The 14,543-nt window shown below is 41.2% G+C and overlaps 1 non-coding gene across 1 annotated transcript; it reads right to left on the bottom strand.

The window, feature by feature from the left end:
• Positions 1 to 10,831: 10,831 nt before the first annotated feature.
• LOC131250316 (small nucleolar RNA R71) lies at positions 10,832 to 10,939 on the bottom strand. Its single transcript, XR_009173238.1, has one exon. It is a non-coding gene; the product is annotated as a small nucleolar RNA R71 (small nucleolar RNA).
• Positions 10,940 to 14,543: the final 3,604 nt, after the last annotated feature.

The raw sequence follows: 14,543 nt of genomic DNA, 5'->3' as shown, positions 1-14,543 counted from the left end.
TTCATATGGAATTATTTTACACCGTGAACGAGGGGCTAAACAAGTGACGACCTATCTCATCCCATTCAGATAACGATGCATATCTTCCTACCTCAGGTCACATTGCTTATCTTTCTTAAATTCAATTATGACACGCCGGTATTCAAACTGCCTATAACAATGACCAAGTAGAATTTCCTCGGAGAGATACTGGTCCCCTTGCAACTAGACGAGTGGAGAGAGGGAGAGATATGGAGACGGGTAGTGGATAAGGTGACATGGAGGATTCCACGTTCTATGGGTCTATGCATAAAAGCATAAGCAAGAACGTGGTCCATCCCTTGGACTCGACACACGTGGGCCTTCTGCCACGAGCCGGAGGAGGGTAAAACCGTAGGCGGGATGTGTGGGGTCCACCCTAGTAAAGACGTACTACGGTCACATCTCTGTGACCAGGATCAACTCTGCGGGTTGTGTATCAGATACATCCGTCATTGCAATGCTCCTTTATTTCTTCCAGTCCCGCCTCGGAAGCTGATTGGCTGGTGTACTACACACCACGGACTTCGCTGGTGTATTAACGTCACTAAGTTCTGTGGTCCCATAAAGAGATGTGTTATATCCAAATCGTCCGTCCATTTGGCCAGCTCGTTTTGATGCTTGGGTCGAAAATTAAGACAGATCCAAAGATCAACTGGACCACACTGTAAAAAGCAGTGGGAGATTGAGCGTCTACCATTGAAACCCCACTGGGGTCGCAGAAGTTTTGAATCAATATGATATTTCTTTTTCCTCTTCAGCTAGGTCCGTATGACCGTATGAATATATTGGATGGAAAGCAGACGTTATGGTGGCCCTACGAATGTTTTAACGGTCAGAATCATTGTCCCACTACTATTTGTGTTGTGGTCCATTTGAGCTTTGGATATGACTCATTTTTAGTTTTATGCTCTAAACTTATCTGGCCAAATGGATGAACGGTGTGGATATAATAAATACATTATTGTGGAGTCAATGTAACTCTGATCTCCTTTGAACCGTTCGTACACCTCGGAGCTTTAGAAGGTCAGCGCTCGTCTTCGTACGAGACGTACTCATACCAGCCAGGTCGGTGGTGTGTAGTACACCAGCCTCTGCCTCTGGTTTTTCCTAGTGTGTGTAAACGCACAATTTACAAATAATGGCAACCCATCCACCGTACACATGATATGCGTCGATCAGGATGGTCCAAATCCATAATATCACCGTGGATGGACAAGAGTATTAAAATATGGCAGACAGAACAATCTCAACCATCCAATTTCTCCTAATAATCCGGATCTCCTCTCGCTTAACTATATATGTAGGAGGTAGCCATTGTTCATCCCAGTTGTCGCCACTTCTTTCAACAGCCAATCAAAACTAGTTTTATGTAATCTATATGGATTTGTGTATTTGGAGATGTTTGTCTATATATTAAGAAGATTTTACTATCATACAACGGGAACCCATTATATCTAGAATGCATCCAACAATGTCACATCATTCACCATGGGTATGTTTGATTTTTTCAGTGGTTGTGTAAATACTCTTGAAATGGGTAATTATTACCATTTCACCCTTTTGAAAATAGTTTGAAAATCTATAGTACTTTTTATTTTCTGAAGCGGTTTAAAAGAGTTATTTTAAATTTGTGGGCCCAAGATTATGTGTATGCTTAATCCATTCCATCCAGCCGTTTTAACACAATATTTTAAGGCATGAGCCAAAAAATTAGGCAGATTGAGCACTCAAATGCCCCACACAAAAAGAAACAATGGGCCTGATAGGTTTTTAATGGCAAGTGTTCGATTCCTTTTTTCTAGTGGCGTGGTCCACTGGAGCTTTCATTATGCCTCATTTTTTGGCTCATGCCATAAATTCATCGGGCATAATAGATGAACGGTATGGATAAGCGATACACATCACGGTGGGACCCACAAATATGTTGTTGCATTCTCAATTTTTGTGTTAAAAATGTATAAACATTGGACAAAGTGAGGTAAATATAGGGAAAATAATTATTACATATTTACACGGTATTTACGGGTGAATTAGAAAATCAAACAAGCCTTAAGCATTTGAATGAAGAGTGATTGTGCCTATTAATGTAGAAATCTGAACGTCCTCTTGAGACCACTTGATACCTGCAAGAGAAGACAGATGGAGACTGTGACTGCTGTAGGGGACCTTTTGATGCCAAAGTCAGATAGGCAAGCTAAGTCTAGTAGAACGTAAGGTTTTTATGAGTGGTTCATGCATGAGATTGTATGTACCTTTCACCATTAAAGTTGCTCCTATTTATATTTTAAAAAGGAGGGTGGTGGCATAGAGGGCAATCTCCCTACTCGGTAGGTGCGTGTTGTAAGGGGAAACGTATCCTATACGTGTCATGATCATCTTCTAAGATTTCTGCTAATGGTTCGGCTTCGGTCCATTTGGTGAAGTAATCGACCGCGACAACTGTGAACTTAATCTGACCTTTGCCAGTTGGCATGGGGCCGATAATGTCTATCCCCCATTAAGCGAACGGTCATGGGGGTTAGCTGCTCAGGTGATTGATGAGGTATCACTATGAATCTCTGATATTTACTACATCTCTGTGTGTATTGCTTGACATCTTTTCAAATGGTCGACCAGAAGTATCCTTATCGGATGACTTTATGGACGAGGACATGACTGCTAGAGTAGTTGTCGTAAATCCTTTCATGTATGTCTCTCAGAACATACTCAGCCTCTTTAGGTCAAAGACACCCGATATAAGGTAGAGAGAATTCCTTTTTGTACAAGGTGTCCCCGACCATGGTGTACTGAGCTGACCTGGATCGGAGGTTGCGTGCCTCGAGTTGATCTTCGGGTAGCTTCCCTTCCTGAAGATATTCGATTATTAGGTTCATCCAGCTTGAGACCGAATTTACTGGAAGAACTATATCTGGATCGGACTTGCTAATACTTAGCTCGGCCAGGAACTCTATCGAGATTGATCTTAATATGTCATCTTCAGCTATTGGGGCCAACTTCGCTAATGCATCTGCTTTGGAGTTTTTTCGATCTAGGGATCTAGCTGATGTTGTACTTGAGGGATTTGCTCATAAGTTCCTGGGCCTTTTGTAAGTAGGCGATCATTCTGTCTTCCTTGGCCTAGTACTCGCTGGTGACTTGGTTGACGATGAGCTGTGAGTCACTATGGACTTTTAGGTTTTAAGCCCCCATTGTTGTTTCCAGTTTAAGTCTAGAGAGAAGAGTTTCGTACTCTGCCATGTTATTCGATGCTTGGATCCAAATCTTAAGGCATATTGCGTGTAGGTCTGGTCGAGAGCCTTAAGGACTACCCCGACCCTCCTACCTTTAGATTTGGATGATTCGTCGACGTATAATGTCCAGGTCGGTGGGTCGGCCCTATCCACCTGATCGTCTTTATCTAGTTGGTCGGTTTTTCTTCTTGGATCGGCTTTCAGGTTTTGGTTGCAGGCAAACTTGACGATGAAATTAGTTACCGCTTGACCTTTGATGGCAATACAGGGCTGATATTTGATGTAAAATTCATTGAGCTCAATTGCCCATTTCGTAAGTCTCCTCAACACCTCAGGCTTCTAGAGTACTTGACGAAGGGGATGATTGGTTGGGACTATGATTGTATGGGATTAGAAGTAAGGTCGGAGGCAATGAGATGACATGACCAGAGCTAAGGTGAGCTTCTCGATATCTGGGTACCTGGTTTCAGCTGAGACCAAGGCTTTGCTGACGTAGTACACTGAGAGTTGCTTCCCTCCTTGTTCTCGGATTAGGGTCGAGCTGACTGTTATGGCCGAGATTGCCACGTAGAGCAGTAGTGGCTCTCCTTACATGGGCTTGGAAAGTAGCGGAGGAGATCCTAAGTATCGTTTGAGCTGTTGAAGGCTAGCTCATAGTCCTTGGTCCATTCTATCTTTTGTTTTTCTTTCAACAGCTGGAAGAAAGGGAGTCACTTGTTAGTAGCTTGGGAGATAAAGCGGTTGAGGGAAGCCACTCTTCCTGTGAGGCACTGAATCTCTTTCGTTATCCTTGGCGAGCTCATATCAAGCAGCGATCAAATCTTGCCGGGTTTGCTTCAAGCCCTCTCTGGCTGACTAAAAAGCCAAGGAATTTTTCTGAGTCGACACCGAAGGTGCACTTGCTCGAGTTTAGCTTCATCTGATATTTTTGTAGGATCGCAAACATCCACTCGAGGTCGAAAGGGTGATTTAAAGCTTTGATGCTCTTAACGAGCATGTCATCAACGTAAACCTCCATGGTGTGTCCAATCTGTCGAGTGAACATCTTATCGATGAGTCACTGGTACGTGACCCCAACGTTCTTCAGCCCAAAGGGCATGACCTTATAGCAGTAGAGTCCCTTGTTGGTGACCAAGGTCATCTTCTGCTTGTTGTGCAGATGCATGATGATCTGGTTATAGCTCGAGTAGGCATCTATGAAGTTTAGGAGCTCATCCCCGGTCATATTGTCGACTAGCTGGTCGATCCGTGGAAGGGAAAAACTATCCTTGGGGCAGGCTTTGTTCAGGTCAGTATAATCAATGCAAATCTACCACTTCCCATTGGATTTTTTCACCAAGACGACGTTGGTGATCTAGTCAAGATAATAGATCTCCTTAATAAAACCACCTTCGAGGAGCTTATTGACCTCTTCACTAATGATGGCATATCCTTCTAGTTCGAATGCTCGTCGCTTCTGTCTTACTGGTCGGTGGTTGGGGTCGACATTCAACTTGTGGAACATCACTTCTGAGTGGATGCCGGGCATGTCTTAATAAGACCTGATGAAAACATTGGCATTGCGTTGGAGGAGGTCCATGATCTTACCCCGTAGACCTGGAGCTAATGATGATCCAACCTACAGAGTATGAGTTGGGTCGTAATTATTGAGCAAGATGGCTACGAGGTCTTCCACTAGATATCCTCTTTCGACCGACTCTTCCTGAGGACCAAGAGAAGTAACGACCATCATGTGGTGTTGCGTCGTCATAGTCATGGAGTAGCACTAGCGAGCTTCCTGCTGGTCTCATCTGATTTGCCCAACACCGTGCACTGTTGGAAACTTCATCATGAGGTGGTAGGTTGATACCATCGCCCGCATGACATTGAAGGACGGTCGTCTGAGGATGAGGTTGTAGACGGAAGGGCAGTCAACCACAAGGAAGTCGATCATCGTGATTGTTTAGGTTTGTCCCTCTTCCATAATGACCAGAAGCTGTATAGATCCTTCGGAGGCGACTCCATCCCCTGTGAATCCAGCAAAGGAGTTTTAACAGGTCGGAGTCAGGACCTCCCAACCCCTATCTTATCGAAGGTGTCGGCGAAGAGGATATCGGTCGAGCTGCCGGTGTCCACCAAAATTTGAAACACTTTGCGGTCAGCTATAGTCATGACCACCATTAAGGCATCGCAATGGGGATGGTGGATACCTTGGAAATCCTCCTTGGTAAATGTCAGTTCGTGGGAGATCACCTTCTGCTCCTTTGGAGGTCTGCAGGTGTGGACTTGATTTTCCAAGCTGTTATGACTGATGCTCCGAGTATGTGCTTTATGTGCTCGGTTCGAGTCTCCTCCTCCCGCGGACCCACCAAAGATGGTGCAAAATTTTCCTGTAGCCTCGTTGTTGTTGCCATTGCTGGGCTGCTCATTCTTCCGATCTGACTGTTCCTCCCTCCTACTGACATACTCCCGTAGGTGTCCGTTGCGGATGAGGGCTTCAATTTCTTCCTTAAGGTCGAAACAATTGCTAGTGGAATGGCCGTGGTCACGGTGGAAGTAGCAGTACTTTCGTTTATCTTGCTTATCGGCATTGGTTTTCATCCGGTTCGTCCATTTCAGGAGTCGTGTCTCGAACTTTCATAAGGACTTGCTCGGGCGTAGGATTGAGGTGAGTGTAAGAGCAGAATCTGCTCTCAGGTCGTTTGCTCAGACGTTAACCCTTGGTTAGATCATCATCTCTTCTAAGCTTGTTGCTCGAAGCTGATGCTTATTCTTCCTTATGTTATTTCTCCCTATTTGAGCTTCATTCACTCATGGTGGCTTTTCACGAACTAAAAAGATCCTCATAATTGGAGTATTTCTGAGCTCGATTGAGGAGGTTGGCTAATGTCGTCGGGATATTCTTGCCGAGCGAGAAGATGAATCTCCCCTCCCTTAGGCCGACCGCCATAGCGGTCTAGGCGATCTGATCCAAATAGCCCTCCACTTGCATTACTTCTAGGTTGAAGCATTTGATGTAATCCTTCAATAACTCGTCTTCCTTCCAAATGATGGTGAGTAGGTGAGTCGTTGGCTTTTGTCTTTCTTTTCCTCCGATGAAGTTGGTAATGAAGGCTTTGCTGACCTGCATGAACTAGCTAATGGACTTTGGTTTTGATTGCCGAAACCACTCATGAGCTGCTGTTAACAAAGTTAGGGAGAATGCTCAACACATCACTGTGGTTGAGGCACCATGAAGCTCCATCTACGCCCTAAAAGTTTCTACATGCTCGACTAAGTCAGTGGACCTTGAATATGGAGTAATCTGCTGCATCCTGAATTTGGATAGGAGCTGAGCTTGCATGATATTGTCGATAAATGACAGCTCAGTTTCCTCCAACATAGCTTCTATCGAGGTCAGAGTGTATGCGCGATAAGCTTGTCGTATGTCGCTGATCTGATCCCGTATCTCATTGAGTTCGGCTTCCAAGGGATCCTTGTTCTCATCCACCACCTCAGGGGCCTTACCTCGCCTCTCCTACTACAATGCATGATGCAGGTCCAAGGTAGCCAATATGACAATTCCTGAGGCATGGGAGTGTGCATAGTTTGGCATCTCATGAGCCTGTCTATTCCTCTGGGATCTGACGGGTGCTCGAGACAACTCATAGACTTCATTGGTTGCCCGAGCATCAACCTCCTCAGCTCCTTGATTGGGAGGGGGATTTTGTTGCTCCAGTACTTGTTTTATCTTATCAATGTTATTGGTCAATGCTTCAATTTTATGCTCCAGAGAGACAAGCTGACCTCCCCGGTTTCGGGACTACTGCACTAGACCTGCGGGTGCAGAATCAGCCTGAAGTTGGGAGCTTGAGTCCCCATGGTCTATGGATTGTTCCACCAATGCAAGATTGGGTGCAGCAATGGTGGTTTGAGCTTTCTTTCTCCCTTTCACCATTGTTGGAGCACTGTAGATGAGGAGAATGGCTTTCAATATCGTTTCCCTCGGACGACGTCAAACTGTTGATGTAGAAATCTAGACGTCCTCTTTAAACCACTTGATACTTGCAAGAGAAGACAAATGGGACTCTGGCTACTGCAGGGGACCCTCAAATGCTAAAGTCAGACAGATAAGCTAAGTTTAGTAGAACGTAGGGTTTTTAAGAGTTATTCATACGTAAGATTGTGTGTACCTTTCACCATTAGAGATGCTCCTATTTATAGTTGAAAAAGGAGGGTGATAGCTAGAGGGCAATCTCGATACTTAGTAGGTGCGTGTTGTAAAGGGAATCAAATCCCAAACGGTCATGATCATCTTCTGAGATCTTCGGCTAATGGTTCAGCCTCGGTCTATTTGGTGAAGTAGTCGACCATGACGACTGCGAACTTAGTCTGACCTTTGTTGATTGACAATGGGCCGATAATGTCTATCCCACATTAGGCGAACAACCATGGTCCAGTCACAGGGGTTAGCTACTCAGGTGGCTGATGAGGAATCATCGTGAATCTCTGACATTCATGACATTATTGGCCCCCTGCTAACCAGTAAAGGTCAGACTAAGTTCGCAGTCATTGCGGTCGACTATTTCACCAAATGAGCCTAGGCTGAACCATTAGATGAAGATCTCGAAAGATGATCACGACCTGTTCAAGGATATGTTTCTCATTACAACAAGCACCTACTAAGTAGGGAGATTGCCCTCTACACCACCACCCTCCTTTTTTCTATTATAAATAGGACCATCTCTAATAGTGAAAGGTACATACAATCTTACGCATGAACCACTCCTAAAAACCCTACGTTCTACTAGACCTAACTTACCTGTCTGACTTTGTCATTGGAGGGTCCCCTGCAACAGCCATGGTCTCCATCTGTCTTCTTTGTGTGCAGGTACTCGAAGGTCCAAGAAGGGTTACCAGATTTCTTCATCAGCAGTGTGATGCAATTAACATGCGAAGCATCTAGATGATCAGGTTAAGGCTATAAATGATAAAAGATTTAACAAAGCACATTATCTCGTACAAATTCAATCAAACCAAATCTATCTTTCAATTATCCTTTCAATTACATGTAATTTACATTCCTTAGTGTAATCCCTTTACTTTCTTCCATTCAATTACATTTCGTAGTGTAGTTCTTTATTTTTTCCTATTGTTTACATTCCTTAGTGTAATATGTAGAGTTAATCAAGTAGTTGTTAACTTCAGTTGTAATTCGAATCTATGCTCATATGCTGGATTCTGTATAAGCATCAATCAAAGTTCTCCATCTAGGATGGTGTTTTGTAGCTATTCTCCGTGATTGACTATAAGAATTCTTTTCTTATTATTTTATCTTTATTGAAAAGTCCTTTCATACGAAAGGCAAATGTGTAATGTCGAGTGTGAAATATAGCATAATTTTCCTATTTATTCATTAGTTTTATGAACATGATAATGCTTAATCGATCTATTTTCACTTGTTTTCTCTTACAAGATGATTTCAAGAGCTTTTGAGAAAAGGACGCCAAAAGTGGTGAATTGATGCTAAAAAGAATAGTAAAGTAAGACTTGGAGATTTGGAGGTCAAGAATAAAGAAATTACATGTCAAAGATCCAAGAAAAACCAAGTGCAACGGAGGAAGAAAAGACTAGAAAAAACATAGAGGCAACAACAAAAAATAGACTATTTAGCTCGACCTTTGGTCCGATTGAAGTTGCACAAAATAGTCCAGTGACGACGAATGAAGAAATTCAGAGCTAATTTGATTTGACTGAATCCCAGTTTAGTACGACCAAAGCCAGGTTTAGTGCGATTGAAGGAACATCTGGTGCGACCAAAGGTGAATAGAGAGTTCAAACACGAAAAGAAGTTAATTCAGTCCATCAAAAGTTCAAAGTTCAATGTGATCAAAATCGATCGGTTGCAACCAGAGCATAACCTGACTACATAAATTGAGGTAGTTTCAAGGTCGGTTCGGGCAAAGCTTATAAATTGGGGTCCTTTAGGAGTTCTAAAATATGAATTATGGTTGAAGGAAGAGGGCAAGGTGTGGAGAACTTTAAGGAGTCTTCCATCTTCTCCAAATCCTCCATTCCGGTTAGTTTTTTATGTTTTATTTAAAAGCATTAGTTTCAATCATGTTTTTGGTTGTCTAATCTCTTAGCTAGGTGAAACTTGTAGTTTGTTTTAGTGTTGTTCTTACTTCGATTCAAGTTATTTGATCTTCTTATTGGTATTTCATAGTTTATGATTTAATGAAAGAGATATTTTTGAATTTACTTTGATTTATTGTCGACTCTCGGCACGGTGGATGCTTATGAAGTTTATGAATGTTTTCCTCTCTATTATGAGATTGTTTGATCTGTACAATTCTCTGATCTACCATTGACTAAGGGCATGGTCGATGCTTTGCCTTTCTATAATCAATTCAAATAAATGGTTAACCAATGTTATGAATGTTCAGAATCTATTTTGAATTGTTTATGATGTTTTAACCGTTGTATCATCCAACTGGATTGATTAGGACTTTAATTCCAGTTGAAGTATTGATTGAATCAAGTAAGGATGCATTAAGATGATTGCAAGTGGATCCTTAGTGCTCTACTTTCCATTCTATTGATAGTTCACTTCACAACAATATCTTTTTCAATTATAACTTTTAAGTTTAGCTACCAATTCTAAACTTAAATACTTCAGAAAATCACACACATTCATTCCCCGTGGATTTGACCTTGGTCTCATCGATATTATCACTACTTCGCAACCTTGCATTTGGGGTATAAGCAAACAAGTTTTTGGTGTCGTTGCTGAGGACTGCGCTATATTTTCTAGATTATTTTAGTTTTAGAATCAGTGTAGGAATTAGCACTAAATCTTCATATTTTCTAACTATGTTTTCAGTTTTTTAGATTAGCATTGTTTTCTCTTTTAGTACTAATATGATTTTAGTGTTTTGTAGCAACTAACTTAGCAGCTCCCATCAGGTAATATCTTTCTAATTTTTTCTCTTTTTTTTTTTTTTTTTTTTTTATAGTTTCTAAATTCCTATTTTAGGATTAGGTTGTTTAGAACTAAAAGTGTGCTGAGTGTTTCATGCCCAAGTGGGTACGTGATAACGCTCTACGTCCTTTGAGCGAAGGACGATTAGTTGAAGGGTTACCTATCCATCACCGGATTGGACATCACTTAAGATCCTCTGAGTTAGTAGAAGTCATGGTTGCAAATTAACCACACCACCCGGTTGAGGAAGTTCAAGATGAGAATGAGGTGCATATTGCTCCCTCGCCTATAACATTAAGAGATTACTTACAACCGATGAGGGCGAGTACACTTTCCTGCATGATCTTTCCACTCAATGAAGGAAACATAGATTTTAAGCCAGGAGTGATCCAATTTCTTCTAAAATTTCATGGGCTAGATTCTGAAAGCCCATACTTGCACTTAAAGGAATTTGATGAGATAGTTGCCTCTCTACAGTTTAATAATGTTTCTGAAGATGCTTTAAGTGTGAAATTGTTTCCCTTTTCTCTGAAAGAGAGTGCTAAGTCATAGCTACATGCCTTAAGGCTAAGATCCTCAGTACATGGGCCGAGATGACCAGGGAATTCCTTAGAAAATTCTTCCCAGTCCATAAAACAAATACCTTAAGGAGGACGATCACGAATTTCTCCCCAAAAGAGGAAGAAACATTTTTCGAAAGTTGGGAGAGATTCAAGGATATCTTGAATTCATGTCCACATCATGACTATGAAACACAGTGGGTAATAAGGTTTTTCTACGATGGATTGACTTCACCTATGCACCAATTAGTAGAAATGATGTGTAAGGGTGAATTCATGAATAAGAAGGTAGATGATGCGTGGGATTACTTTAATATACTCGTTGAAAATGCACAATAATGGGACACCTCCTCAAGGCCACCACTTCTAAGTCTACTCAATCAAGAGAGAAAGGAGGGATTTATGTCTTAAAAGACGATGATGACATGAACACTAGGGTGGCCAATCTCACAAGGAAATTCGATGCCATGGAATTAAGAAGGTAGAGATAGTCAAGCCCGACGAAACCGTTGAAGTTGCTTGCAGTATTTGTTCTAGCAATATGCACTACAATTCCTGCGTTTCAAGAGTTGTTACATGAGCAATCAAATGCTATAAACAGCTATCAACGACCATTCAGCAGACCCACCTCAAACACATATAATCCCAGCTGGAGGGACTATTCAAACTTTAGTTGGAGGAACGGACAAATGGCTACACCTCTAGAGGCCCTAACTCAATTTCTTAATCAAAGAAGGCCTCAAGAGAATACAATTAAAAAATTCATACAAAATCAAGAGCAATTCAATTAGAATATGCTACAAACATTCCAAGATATCAAAAAAACTTTGGGAGTGTTTGCATCGTCTATTTAGAGTATTGAGTCAAAAGTAGTCGTTAGGGAAAAAGGAATTCTTCCATCCCAACCTCTCCCTAACCCAAAAAAAAATGTGAGATAGTGACATGAGCTCTTCCAATCAACACATGAAGCAAGCTAAGTCCATCACCACTCTTAGAAGTGGTAAGATGAATGATAAGACTATCCTGACGAGGGCTAAAAAGCCTAAGGACTTGGAAGAAGCCAAGACTAGCATTGCTCCACAAGAGAGAGAACTAAAAAAAGCATACAAGTCAGTGGCGCCATTCCCCCAATGGTTGATTGCATTAAAACCTCTATCTAACACTTAGGATGTTTTAGAGGTTCTATAACAAGTGAAGGTCAACATCCCTCTTTTGGATGCCATTAAAGAAATACCCACATATGCCAAGTTCCTAAAAGACCTTTGCATGGCCAAAAGACGACAAAGTATACAAAAGAAGATTTTTGTAACTGAGAAAGTGAGTACCATCCTAAAGCAAGATGTGCCACAAAAGTATAAGGATCCAGGTAGCCCAACTATCTCTTGTATATTCGGGGACCATCGGATTGAGCACGCACTTCTTGAATTAGGAGTGAGTGTAAATTTGATTCCTTATTGGGTTTACAAGCATCTTAGTCTAGATGAATTAAAACCCACCAAGACCACATTACAACTTGCTAATCATTCGATTCATATATTGAGAGAAATGATCGAGGATGTGCTAGTCCAATTTGATAAATTCTACTATATAGTAGATTTTATTGCCTTGGATACACAACCCATTATAGACACAAGCACTCACATTCTCGTCATTCTTGGTCGTCCATTCCTAGCCACATCAAATGCCACTATTAATTGCAGGAATGGGATCATGATATTATCTTTCAGGAACATGACACTCGAGCTTAATATTTTCAATATGTGCAAACAACCGAAAGAAGTTGATGATACCCATGAAGTCACATTGATCCATTCAATCGGGGAAGATAAAGCTTTTCTGATTCTATACTCTGATACATTAGAGACATGCTTGGCCCATGTTCACAACCCCAAGTGTAGGGTCGCAATGTAGTAATAATCTCGGTAAGACCGAGGTCGAATCCACAGGGACTAATCTTGTGTGTTTCTGAAATTAACTAGAAGAAGATGTGAATCTAATTTTGAAGTAATTGAGAGAGTAATTGTGATTAAAGTAATTAAAACTTGTAAATTTAAAGGTGGTAACTAGGGTTTTCAAGGATCTACTTGTAGAGATCAGGGAGCCCTCCTACTTGATTCAAGTCACATGATTGGAATCAGAGTCCTATCCTATACAATTGGAAGATACACAATTGAGATCAATCTGAACTTTCCTTGACCTAATTCTCAATGGAGGAGAATTGTGATAATTGGAAGAGATTCCATCACCAAACCATGCCCATGAGACGATGGCTAACAATATGATTTACCAATCCCACAATCTCAAAATCAGAAAAAGAAGATACTCAAAACTATTGCAGATCTACTGTAATTTAAGTCATAATAAACCATTAATAACTGAAAGTATTCCTTTAAAATCAAACTAGAATCAAAGAAGGTTTAATATAAACATGAATCAAAGTAAACGAAACATCCCATCATGATACAAACTTCACCTCTTAGCCTTAGCTAAAAGGTTTAGCTAACCATAGACATGATTGAACTAAAATCTCTTAAGAAAAGCATAAAAATAACTAATGGAAAGGAAGAAAAACTCTTGGTGACTGCTTCTCCACCCTTTTGCTTCACTCCTCTAACCTTAGTGCTTAGGAACATCCTAAGGACTCCTATTTATAATTGTGCAACTCTAACTTTCGTATCGAGTTGGAAAAATCTAGAAATTGCCTTAAATTTACGCAGTCCGCGTAAAATCTGCGTAACCCTCGACTAGTCGAGGACAGCCTTCAACTGGTCAAGGGTCACCTTTAACTGGTTGAAAATGGCAGGAATTTAGAAGTTCATGTTGTTGGAGTTCGAGTTGAGGATTCTTTGACTAGTCGAGCAGGAGCCTCGACTAATTGAAGCAAAGCTAGGACTAGTTGAGCAGGCTCCTGGACTGGTCGAAGCTAGACGAGTCAAAGCTTAGACTAGTCGAGGATCACGAAAATTCACTTTGAAACTTTGATTCTTTTAATTCTTGACTTGGTTTTCTTGGATCTTTGGCATGTGAATTCTTCATTCTTGGTCTCATAAGATCTATCCTTGGCTTTGGTGATTCTTAAGCATTAAATCGATGCTTTTAACATCCTTTCCAATCCAAGCTCTTAAAATCACCTTGCAACACAAACATGATTAAAATAGAACATTAAGCATTATCATGTTCATAAAACAAAGTTATAAATGGGGGATAATATGCAATATTTAACCCTCGACATAATTTCCAACTATAATGTCTCGACAAAATCCGTACAAAGACCTAAGTACCACCTCAAGCAGAAATCACTAAGGACCACAACCTTTAGAAATTAGACGAGAATTAACTAAGTGCTATTTTAGATCACCTGTCCAACTAGCTTGGACAGCTTTCAATATGAACTGCAAGACCCAAAATTAGTAGGATTGCTAATGGTACATTGCCTAAAAACTTAGGATCCATCTCAAAACCTAGTTTCTCTCAAGAGTATCATGAAACTCTGTATCGGACTTGGACCGCGCGTCGAAAGTCCAATTATCGTGAAACTATATGGTTATGACTGCATTACTGGGCTTGACAACTATCTCAGAAATCAAGTCCAAGTGATGTCCCGAAACGCATAACTTGAGCCCGGAGTGAAGTGTGTGAGAAACACGAATATCTTTAGGGAATGAACTGAAACTTAAGTGAATTGAGTAGTTCGCTTACAGGCTAAATCTAAGGATTTAGACCGTCAGATTCTGACCCAACTACACCCTCGGATCAGAAAAATTTTCCAGCACAGGTCAATGTACTTGTGGC

Source organism: Magnolia sinica, chromosome 6, assembly GCF_029962835.1.
Source record: "Magnolia sinica isolate HGM2019 chromosome 6, MsV1, whole genome shotgun sequence".
Lineage (NCBI taxonomy): Eukaryota > Viridiplantae > Streptophyta > Magnoliopsida > Magnoliales > Magnoliaceae > Magnolia > Magnolia sinica.
This window is presented reverse-complemented; position numbering and strand designations above follow the sequence as displayed.